This window comes from Mytilus californianus, unplaced genomic scaffold (genome assembly GCF_021869535.1).
Source record: "Mytilus californianus isolate M0D057914Y unplaced genomic scaffold, xbMytCali1.0.p SCAF_4, whole genome shotgun sequence".
NCBI classification, from domain to species: Eukaryota; Metazoa; Mollusca; class Bivalvia; order Mytilida; family Mytilidae; genus Mytilus; species Mytilus californianus.
Window position 1 is genome coordinate 65,683,995 of NW_026262690.1, and position 10,315 is coordinate 65,694,309.

General features: G+C 32.3%; 2 non-coding genes across 2 annotated transcripts in view; one reads left to right on the forward strand and one right to left on the reverse strand.

Annotated features, from left to right (window-relative positions):
• The window catches only part of Trnat-ugu (transfer RNA threonine (anticodon UGU)), a 73-nt gene extending 52 nt beyond the window's left edge, over positions 1-21 (reverse strand). Inside the window, exon 1 of the tRNA in view lies at positions 1-21. This exon is cut by the window's left edge and continues 52 nt beyond it. This is a non-coding gene — a tRNA (tRNA-Thr).
• Positions 22-3,679: 3,658 nt separating this feature from the next.
• Positions 3,680-3,752, forward strand: Trnat-ugu (transfer RNA threonine (anticodon UGU)). The gene has a single exon. It is a non-coding gene; the product is annotated as a tRNA-Thr (tRNA).
• Positions 3,753-10,315: the final 6,563 nt, after the last annotated feature.

Sequence of the window (10,315 nt, forward strand, 5' to 3'; positions counted from 1 at the left end):
TAACCACTGAGCTATGGAGGCTCTTGCTTCAGATTTGTGAAATTTCAACTCATAAAGCTAGGCCCTTTTTGCTCCAAGTGAAAAAGAAGATCCTTTGTTACAGACCAAATTACCTCTTTATTTCAAAATTCTGAGATGGAGCCTTTCAATTATATGGTGGTCCTAAAGTTTCCATTGAATACACAAAAACTGGGAAACAGATTTGGAAGATGTTTGGAAAAACACAGAATGAAATACACCATAATTATCAGGGACTATATTTGTAGACAACGAAAAATAAAGGGCGACAATTTCCTCTCTGTATAAAATTCAAAACGAAATGAATCTCTAAGATTTTTCCTGTTGAATAAGATGTCAGTATAATTTTTCACTAAATTGTAATTAATTTAATTTTCGATTATGCATAAATATCACGTATAGCCTTCCTGTAAATATAAAGTCTCAACAAAGCAGACCCGGATTCAGACCCCTCCCCCCTAAAATAAGAAAATAAAATGTAATTAATAGGTAAAATTACCGTCATTATTTGGGTCAAAATATGTTCCTCTAACTCCTTATTCTCAGGAGAGATCCCCCAACATCAATTCCCGGATCCGCACATGCAAAGGGACATTTCTAAGATACCAAGGGGACAATCATAATCTATAAGTCTAAGAAAAAAAGACAATAATATGAACAAAAATAAAAACATAAAGTCAAATAGCAGTCAACAAAACACAACAACAAAACTTAAGACTGAGCTACCTGAACCCCACCAAAATCCGTAGATGATCTCATGAGCTCCTAAAGTGTAAGCCTAGACTGCTCCATTAGTGGCACCTGCCATATTTTTCATGGCAAGTAAAATGTCTGTGATGTCGTAAAGTTTAGATCTCACCCGACCCTCATTGTCAACACCTAGGAATTAGTCAATATATGAAGCAGACATAATTGTTTCTGATGTATCTTTTATTTCAAGTTCAACGGGCTAGATTCGTTAACATGGTAGTCACCAAACTTTGATTTATCTCGTATACTCTACAAAAGAAGAAACGCTTAATATTTTATTTCAAAATTTTAGTCTATATACTTCTATTCAAATGGATTGTTTTATAAGGAAGTTAACTTTATATGGATTTTGTTATTTTTATTTTCTGTTTTATTCTTTGTCATTTATGTAGGAACGCTTGACGGAGTTGGTCCAGTCACTGAGGTGTTGGCGGACACGTCTAGCAAGTTCGTTCCAAAGATGTTCTATGGGGTCCGACAACTTTGAGGGCATGGCAATACATTAATGTTGTTTCGAGTTATGCAATAAATGTTTCACTTGCTGTATCGGATTGGGCATTGTCTTTCTGAAACATCTCCATTTGTAGGAAAATAACATTGAGCATATGTGGCTGCAAAATATCGTCTCCATACGTTAAGCCGTTCAATTTCCTTGGACACGCGCGGAATTTGTTCTGCGGTTGTTTGATATTGAGGACAACACCATTCAGCTTCCACGGTTAAATCCATCAACTTCCTTTACACCAGAAGGGTCAAAATGTTTTCCGATGCCTGTTTACGCGGGTTCGTCCATCATATATTTGGACGAGAATAAAACGTGACTCCTCTCTAAACGAAATACACCGTTTGTCCCTCGAAGCTCAGACCCTCAATATATGACACAAACGAATAAGTTCATGTCGGTGTACCTGGATCAAAACATTAACTCTAGTAATAGAATTTGGCTTTGACAAAAACCTGTTGACTGTCTGAGCTGAATTTCGTCGTGAACATTAGACAACAGCAGCAGTGGTTGTATCAATGACTATTCGATTATGTGGATGGAACATGCGGATATACCGATCTTGCCCTGGAGTAGTGATGCGTGGCCTCCCACTTCTATGGTAATCTTAGTCAAATAAAGTTTTATTAATTCTCTTCTAACGGCGTAAAATTATGCTCTTGGGAAACTTGATATGTCGGACGACTTCAGTTTGAGATTGTCCAGCCTCAAGACGACCAATCTTGGCATAGTGGCATTTCACATAAGCTATGAAAATCGCCTGTTTTACGTCCAAGCCAAAGTGTCACGATAGTTACACAGGGTGATTTTTTACACGGGTGATTTAACCAACTTTATACAAGTATGGTGAAATGTTCGGGGGACTTCAGCAGGTTGGGTCAATGAAATAACTGTTGCCATTGGACCACAATTGTATCTAGACTGCAAAAGTAAAAGTGAAATGCTCACAGTGAAGTAAAGTAATACCTGCTAAAAATGTGAATAAAATAGATAATTTCGTCCATGAAATACATACAAGTATATATATTTTAAAAGTGTACCAGTTGGTTTATATTTTTTTTTATCTAACTTCTGTTACTGTGAAGAGCAGAATAAAGCGAGTCAGCAATATGGTAGAAACAAACATTAAATAAAATAGCAAAGAATGAAAAAAAAAAAATGCGCCCTAAATGATAATGTCTTAACTATTAGACATGAAAGAATGTTAAACGTTCCCGAAAAGCTTTCGCTTTATCCGATCATTTAAAATTTAACTGGCTCATAAATGTTTTGCACCTTTTAAAAATGTAATGCATTCTGTGAAATATTTTTAAAAGTGTACACTAAAACAAATTCACCCATAGTTCTATAGATTCTGAAATGGTAAATAGGATTACCCAGTAAATAGGATTACCCAGTAAATAGGATTACCCAGTAAATAAAACGAAAAGGCTGTTCGTCTTTTTTTTTTAAACAAATCAAAATAATAGTACCTATATAAGCAATCATTTAAAAACATAGAAGTGAATAGTATGGAAAAATGCACCAAATTAATTATCATACACAAGAGAATATTTAATTAATTATTAATTTTGGCCTCTGGCATCACTTTAGAGACAACAATTTTAGAAATGCACATTTGGTGCAATAGAATCGATATCGGTTATGTTATTATAAATAAAAAGAACAGTAGTATACCGCTATTCAATAGTCATAATTCGATTAAGCAAAAACAAAACCGGGTAACAAACTAAAACCGAGGGAATCACATCAACTATAAGAGGAAAACAACGGAACAACAGAAACACTGAACTACAACAAAAGCAAACGCCAACATACATAGAAATGGACTGTCTGATAACAACTGCCATATTCCTGACTTGGTACAGGACATTTTAAGAAAAAAATGGTGGGTTGAACCTAGTTATATGGCTAGCCAAACCTCCCGCGTATATGGCAATGTTAAAAATACCGCTAAAATGACAACACTACGTGACAGGAATACAATACAAACAAACACAAGAACACTCAACACAGAGAAATACATAAATAAATAATATAATAGTACATTACAACATGAATTTGGATGTGAAGCACAAACAAATAAGATTTGTTGTCTCCGATATTTGGGATGGTTGAAATTATTAAGTTTGCGATATGTTTCATCCGTATTTTAATTGTGGAAATCAAGTTGTTTTTCATAAATATGTGTTCGAATATGATCATCTAGAAAATTTGTTTTAATCAAGAATACAAACATAATTTATATCTGTAATGGGTATACTAGGATATAAGTGTGTTAACTTCAGATTCAAGAATTTGTTTTTTAACAATAAAAAGAACACAACCGATAAATGGTCCTTCTTTTTTTACTTGGACCAAAAAAGGGCATAGCTGTAAGAGTTGATATTTCACCAAACTGAAGCAAGAGCCTTCATAACTCAGTGGTTAGAGTACTGGTTTTGTATTCCAGGGGTCGTGAATTCGATCCTCACTGGAGGCTTAGGAGATAATATTCACAACTCCCCAAGTTTTTGCTGCCGTTGTATAGGTGATTCCCCCTCCCCAATTATTTAGTATCAGAAGTGCAACTACATGTAACAGTGTGATGCAAAGTTTTGACATGCACATTCGGGTAGTTGAGCGAAATACATTTATCGAAAAAACAATAGGTTATCAGAAGTGACTTGTTGAATACTGTTTTGTTAAATATCAAATTCAATCTTTTTGTTTCCAGGATGACCAAAAGAGTTGTCCTTTTCCAATTCATCTCTCGAACGCACTTATCAATAGGAGGTTTATTTTGTGAGGTCCGGATATTTTTCTTCTTTTGTGAGTTAAACGCCAAATATTTGACAAAAATATTTTAGAAAATCTTTATTTATCAAAATTGATTGTAAATATATAAAAAAAGAATTAGTTGAAATACAGACTGTTTAACCTCGTATTCCTGCTATCGGTGTGCATGATAAGCGGATACGTTTAGGAGAGCCTGACTTTTGTATAAATGTTTAGCTTATTATCAACAAGTTGTGAAAGATGCACTCTGATAAACATCTATAGTAACAATGCAGAATAAAAAAAATTCAGCAATCGAAAGAGAAATCTGAAAGGAAAAAAGAGGTTTTTGCAGAACAAAATAAGTTGCTTCGAAATGTTCATAGACTTAATAGACTTTAAAAGAAAGAATGTACTATTCTTGTACACAATGTACCAATTATATCATTTATTGCTATAACTGTGATAGATGCGGCGGAAAATATATGTGGAGAGAACACAGTTTTAGCTATTGTACCAGTTGATAGTAATACTGCTTATGAAATAACAACCAATCCGGAAGACAGTGCATGGAAGTTAACAAATGAACTAAAGATTGATGATGAGAAATTTTACTGTACATTGCAATTTTAATCAAATTGTAGTATGTTTCATTCATCCTCTCACCAGCTTACATAGAAGATCATTTTTTTTTATGAAACTTTGGAAGTCAGAAATTGCTAAATTAAGTGATAACAATATTGATAAAAAGAAAGAAAATAGTGAGCGTCAAAGAAAATTGGTAAATGTTAATGAAAATGTGAAGCATGCTAAAATTAAAATCGTGCCGTCAAATAACAAAGACAATACTGATAATGAAAATGTTAACACCATCGACGTAAATGGAGATGGTAAAGGACAGTTAATGATTGGAGATAATACAGATGGTGAAATTGAGAAGATGGTCGATGATGATGATAATGATACTATTTTTAACATAAATGGAAACACTTGTGACGAGGATGGAAATGTGGTGAATGGTGTGCATGAGTTAAATGGTGATGTTTCTAGTTAATAGTGAACACAAAGGTGAAACATGCTACACAGAGGAACAAGTGATCAGTATTCTGGAGTTTCTCATTGACATCATGTTTGTTGAATTTGGAGGTAGACTTTTTCAACAAATTGTCGGCATTCCTATGGGAACGAACTGTGCGCCTCTCCTTGCAGACCGCTTCTTATTTTCATATGAGTCGGAGTTCCTTCAGACATTTGTCAAAAACAAGAAGATCAAAGAAGCCAGATGATTTAATTTCACATTCAGATGTATTGATGATGTTCTTTCCATATACAATCCAAACTTTTCTGATTGGGTTCCATTAAAATATTCACTAGAACTAGAACTAGAAAGTAAAGAAACAACAGACACGGCTTCCTCCGCATCATTTTTATAGTGTTCTTTTATTTTTCTTTGTAAAATATTAACGATTACTGTTTGGTCCATTCTTTTGGTAATATCCTTTAGGCGTGGCTCGGTACTTATACATCCCGCCATTGTGTTGTTGTGCTGTGGTCATTTTTTGTATTTTTGTGTTTCATTTTTGCGTATGCATGTGTTTTGTCTATATGCAATTTTGTTTTTCCTTGTTGACATATTTGTTTGTTTTTATAATGATTGAGATTATAACACAATGTTGACTGCTGTACCCCTATTTTTGACATTTATACCTATTATGTCTGTTTGTTCACACATTGTTGTCAATATAATGGGATTTTATGCGACTGTCATGCAAGTGGGAGGTTTAGCTAGCTTTAAAACCAGGTTTAATCCACCATTTTCTACAAAAGGAAATGCCTGTACCAAGTCAGGAATATGGCAGTTGTTTTCCGTTCGTTTGATGTGTTTGAGCTTTTGATTTTGCCAAATGTAAAAGGACTTTCCGTTTTGAATTTTCCTTGGAGTTTGGTATTTTTGTTGTTTTACTTTTTTCTAAGGCTAGTACGTCGGACGAAGACATGGTGGTAGATGACAGAAAAGATGAAAAGAAAGACAGAAACAGTCAAGGTACTTCTGATGATCGAACGATTTGAAATTAACACGATGAAATTGTAAAAAAACGTTGAGAGAAGATGGGCTTGCTCATACATCATCCCAAAATTCACCAATGAAAAGGAATAAAACTAAATATGTTCCTAATGTGAAAAATGTAAAATGTAAATCGCCTTATGCCAAAAACGTTAATAATGGATCATCTTAATACATATACTTTTTACTTGCAATTATGGGTCTATTTGTAAGTCATAAATCTAATGGTTTTAGAAGAAAGGCGAATATTAGAAATATAGACAAATTTTTAAAAATTACGTATCTATTATGTCTTAAAAAATGTAGATTTTATGTTATTTAAAGAAACTTTTTGGAATGACCAACTTCTAACAAATGTAAATTTTTTACGTAATGGTGATATTTACCATAGTGATGGGACAAATAATAGGCAAGGTGTTGCCATATTAGTGAAAACAAAATTTTGTGGAAATGTAAAACAAATATATAAGGATAACAATGGTAGATTTTTTCATTTACAGTTTGAATATGATAATCGTATCTATAATACAATGAATGTTTATGCGCTTAATATTGTGAGTGAAAAGGCAGAAAGTTTTGATTTTCTAAATGATTATATGAAAAATTTTGAAAAGATCATTATTTCTGGTGACTGGAATACATCACTGTCAAGCAAAGATAGATGTGTAGAACTGTACACAAAAATGATGTATCGCTAAAAAAGTTGAATGATATCATGATACACTTTTATTTTCAAGAAAATGGTTTACAATGGTGAACTAAAATATACAAGAATAGATTACTTTTTAATTAATAGAAATTTGTACAGGGTATATATTATTATGATCACTGTTTTGTTGAAATAAAGATGTATTTTGAAAATATTGAAAAAGGTCCAGGTTTCTGGATATTAATCAATACATTTTTGTATAATATTAGTTACATGGTGTGTTAGTGCCCTAATACGATATATATGGGGTCAGTAAATTCCATATGGAATTTACTGACCCCATATATATCGTATTAGGTCACTAGCACAGCGTGTAACGATTTTTATCTTATCGACTATCTTCACATGTGGTATTTAGACTAGCGGCCTATCAAAGTGATTAAATCTTCAATACTTAGTATTAAGAACCTACTTCCATTTATCTATACAAAAAATCAAATGCCAACAATGACAACTTGTTAGCTTTAAATTTGTTTTATGAATTTATTTCAATCGTTCATTATCGATTTTTTCGTGTGTTGAAACCTTTCAAATTTCTATTTTGTTTTGAAAGGGAAGTAACTCCTTACTAACCCCATATTTTTTAGGACACCCTATATCAAATATATGTAGTCACCACATGTAGTCCTTTCACCAATCATATCCCCAGAAATCTATAGGAGGAAAGATAATGAAGAATATGTCAAAAGTTAAAAACATTATTTAGGAATAAAAACAAAGCACACTTTTTACTTCAGAGTTTCTTATTTGGTTGGATAATTTGAAATATAAGATCAAGAAATTTAGTCAGGTATTTGGAAAAAGGATTCAAAAGGAAAAGAATGCAGAATATTTTCTATTGCAAAATAAGCTTAAAAGGATATATTCTCAAGATGGACCAGGAGAAAGCATTTGATAAAGTGGGACATAAATATTTTAGGGAGGTTCTTAAGACGTATGGATTCGGAAATAGATTTACATTGGATAGGGATTTTTTTATACATATATTCAAGTTTCTGTTAAAAGTAATGGGTTTCTTACTAGGTATATCAAAATTCAAAATGGAATTAGACAGAAATGTGCCATTAGTGCTCTTTTGTACGTGCTTTCTGCAGAACCATTGCAGTGTGCTATTCGTCATAAGTTAAATATTGAAGGTATTAGTTTCCCAGATAGTGATGAAAAGGCTATTATATTTCAACACGTTGATGCTACTACTCTTACATTGGGTAATAAAGAGTCTATAATGAAACATTACATATTTTTGAAATTAATGGAAAAGCATCAGGTTAAAAAAAAAATATGTCAAAATCGGAGATTATGTGTATTGGTAAATCTGAAATGAATGTATTAGAAAAACAGCAAATAAGGCTGAAAAACCAAGAAGACTGTATGTAGGTATTAGCTGTGTATTTAGGCAAAAATAAGTTACTGTGTGATGATCTCAACTGAAAAGATATGATCAGTAAAATTAGAATGCTAGTTAATTCATGGAAATAGAGACGTTTGACGTTATCTGGTAGAGCTACGGTAATATCCTCACTATTGATGTCCAGGTTATGGTACACATTAACAGTCTGTACAATTCCAGATTAGGCTTAACAAACAATCAAGAAACTATGTTTAGATTTTTTTATTGATTAATGGATCACATTTGATCAAATATAGAACGTTAATAGCAGACAAAATTTATGGAGGTTTGAGATATCCTGTTATCTATGTAAAATTATGAGGATTTAGATTGAATTTTTTGCCAATATTTTTAGATTAAGTTTTTTCATGCTATATGGAGATGTATTTTTAAACAAGAAACACCACACACATCTTGGTGTACATTTTTATTTTTATTGTTACAAAAAAACGGATTGTACTAACATACCTATGTTCTTATCGAGAAATGATTAATGCATGGCAATATTTTAAAACTAATATTGATATTGATATACGATCGGTTGATATTTTCTATCAAACTATTCTTGGCAAATATATATTTTGGAAACACTTTGTATGAGCTGGTATTATCCAATTGACACATGTACATGTAGCATACGAGTATTACGGTTTTAACCTCTTAATGCTATCAAAGAAATGATTGAAAATGGTTCATGGACAAATAGATAGTAATACACTTAGACAGCAATATCACGTTTTGTAAAGTGTATACCAAATGAATGAGAAAAGGTGATATTAAATAAAACAAAGCCAGTGAACTCTAACGATGTTCCATTGTTTGTTGTAAATAATAATAACAAAACAAAAGATTTTGTACGTTGTAGAATAAAAGATTGTTATGGTATTTTAATAGATAAATGTTGTGTTGAACATGATGCTCATCAATATTGGTTAGACAGTTTAAATGTTCAATATCTTCCTTTTAATTTCTTATGGACAATGTACACTGCTATTGGAAATCTCCAGACTGTGTACAATTAGATTTTAAAATTGTTCACAATAGAAAATTTTCCAATTTGAAACTAAAAGAATATGACTTTCTAACTCAGACATTTGTGATAGTTGTAATTCTGTAGTTGAAGATTTGTTTCCTCTATTTTTAAACTGTCATGATCTAGATGTTTTTTCATAAATATGTGTTAGAGTTTTATGTGAACTTCTAGAAAAATGTAAAATTGATGTTTTGGTTAATTAAGGATATAAACAGATGTTTTTGCTATGTATAAAAAAGCAATTATACAGATGTAAATACATATTTTGTCAATTTTGTACTATCAGTGGCAAGACTTTGTATTTTTAAAAGGATATAAATGATAATAAATGATGTTAAGAATGCATATCTTATTAGATTATTCAAGTATACACTGTAACATTTTATATTACCTTACCATGTGTACTGCAAGATTACAAAACAAGATGGTGTTTAAATATTTTACCTTTAATGACACTATTGTATTGTTTCATTAGCATTGTGAATTGTAATTTTAAAGAGCACTGGTCTTGTAAACCAGGGGTCGTGAGTTCGAATCTCACTGGGGTTTTAGGAGAAAATATTCACAACTCAGACGTTTCCATGCACTTGGTTGAATTTTGATGTTTTGTAGGATCTCTTTTTTTTCACTTGGAGCAAAAAGAGAATAGCTTTATGAGTTAAAATTTCACAAATCGGAAGCAAGTGCCTCCATAGCTCAGTGGTCAGAGGACTGGTCTTGTGGATCTCTAAATGAAGCACTATTGGGCATAGATGTTGTTTATAGATGTCATTTTGTGGATTTCAGCGTAAACATGGACTTATTTTTCATTTGAAAGTTTTTATACTCACGTTTGGGGAAACCACTATTTATTGATACTATTAAACCCCTTACATCGGCGAATCAGTCTTTGGGTGAAAGGAGGATGGAATGGTGCACTCGTCTGTTTTTAAGGCGGGACTTGCTTTAGAAAAGCCGGAAAGGCGTTTATGGGAAAAGGACGTCAAGGTTTTGGGCGAGGATAAAGAAAATTACGAAATGGAGATTGAAAGGTATTCGAGGGATTGTACTATTCGTATAATGGGTATATCTACAGAAAAAGTTAAAGCTAT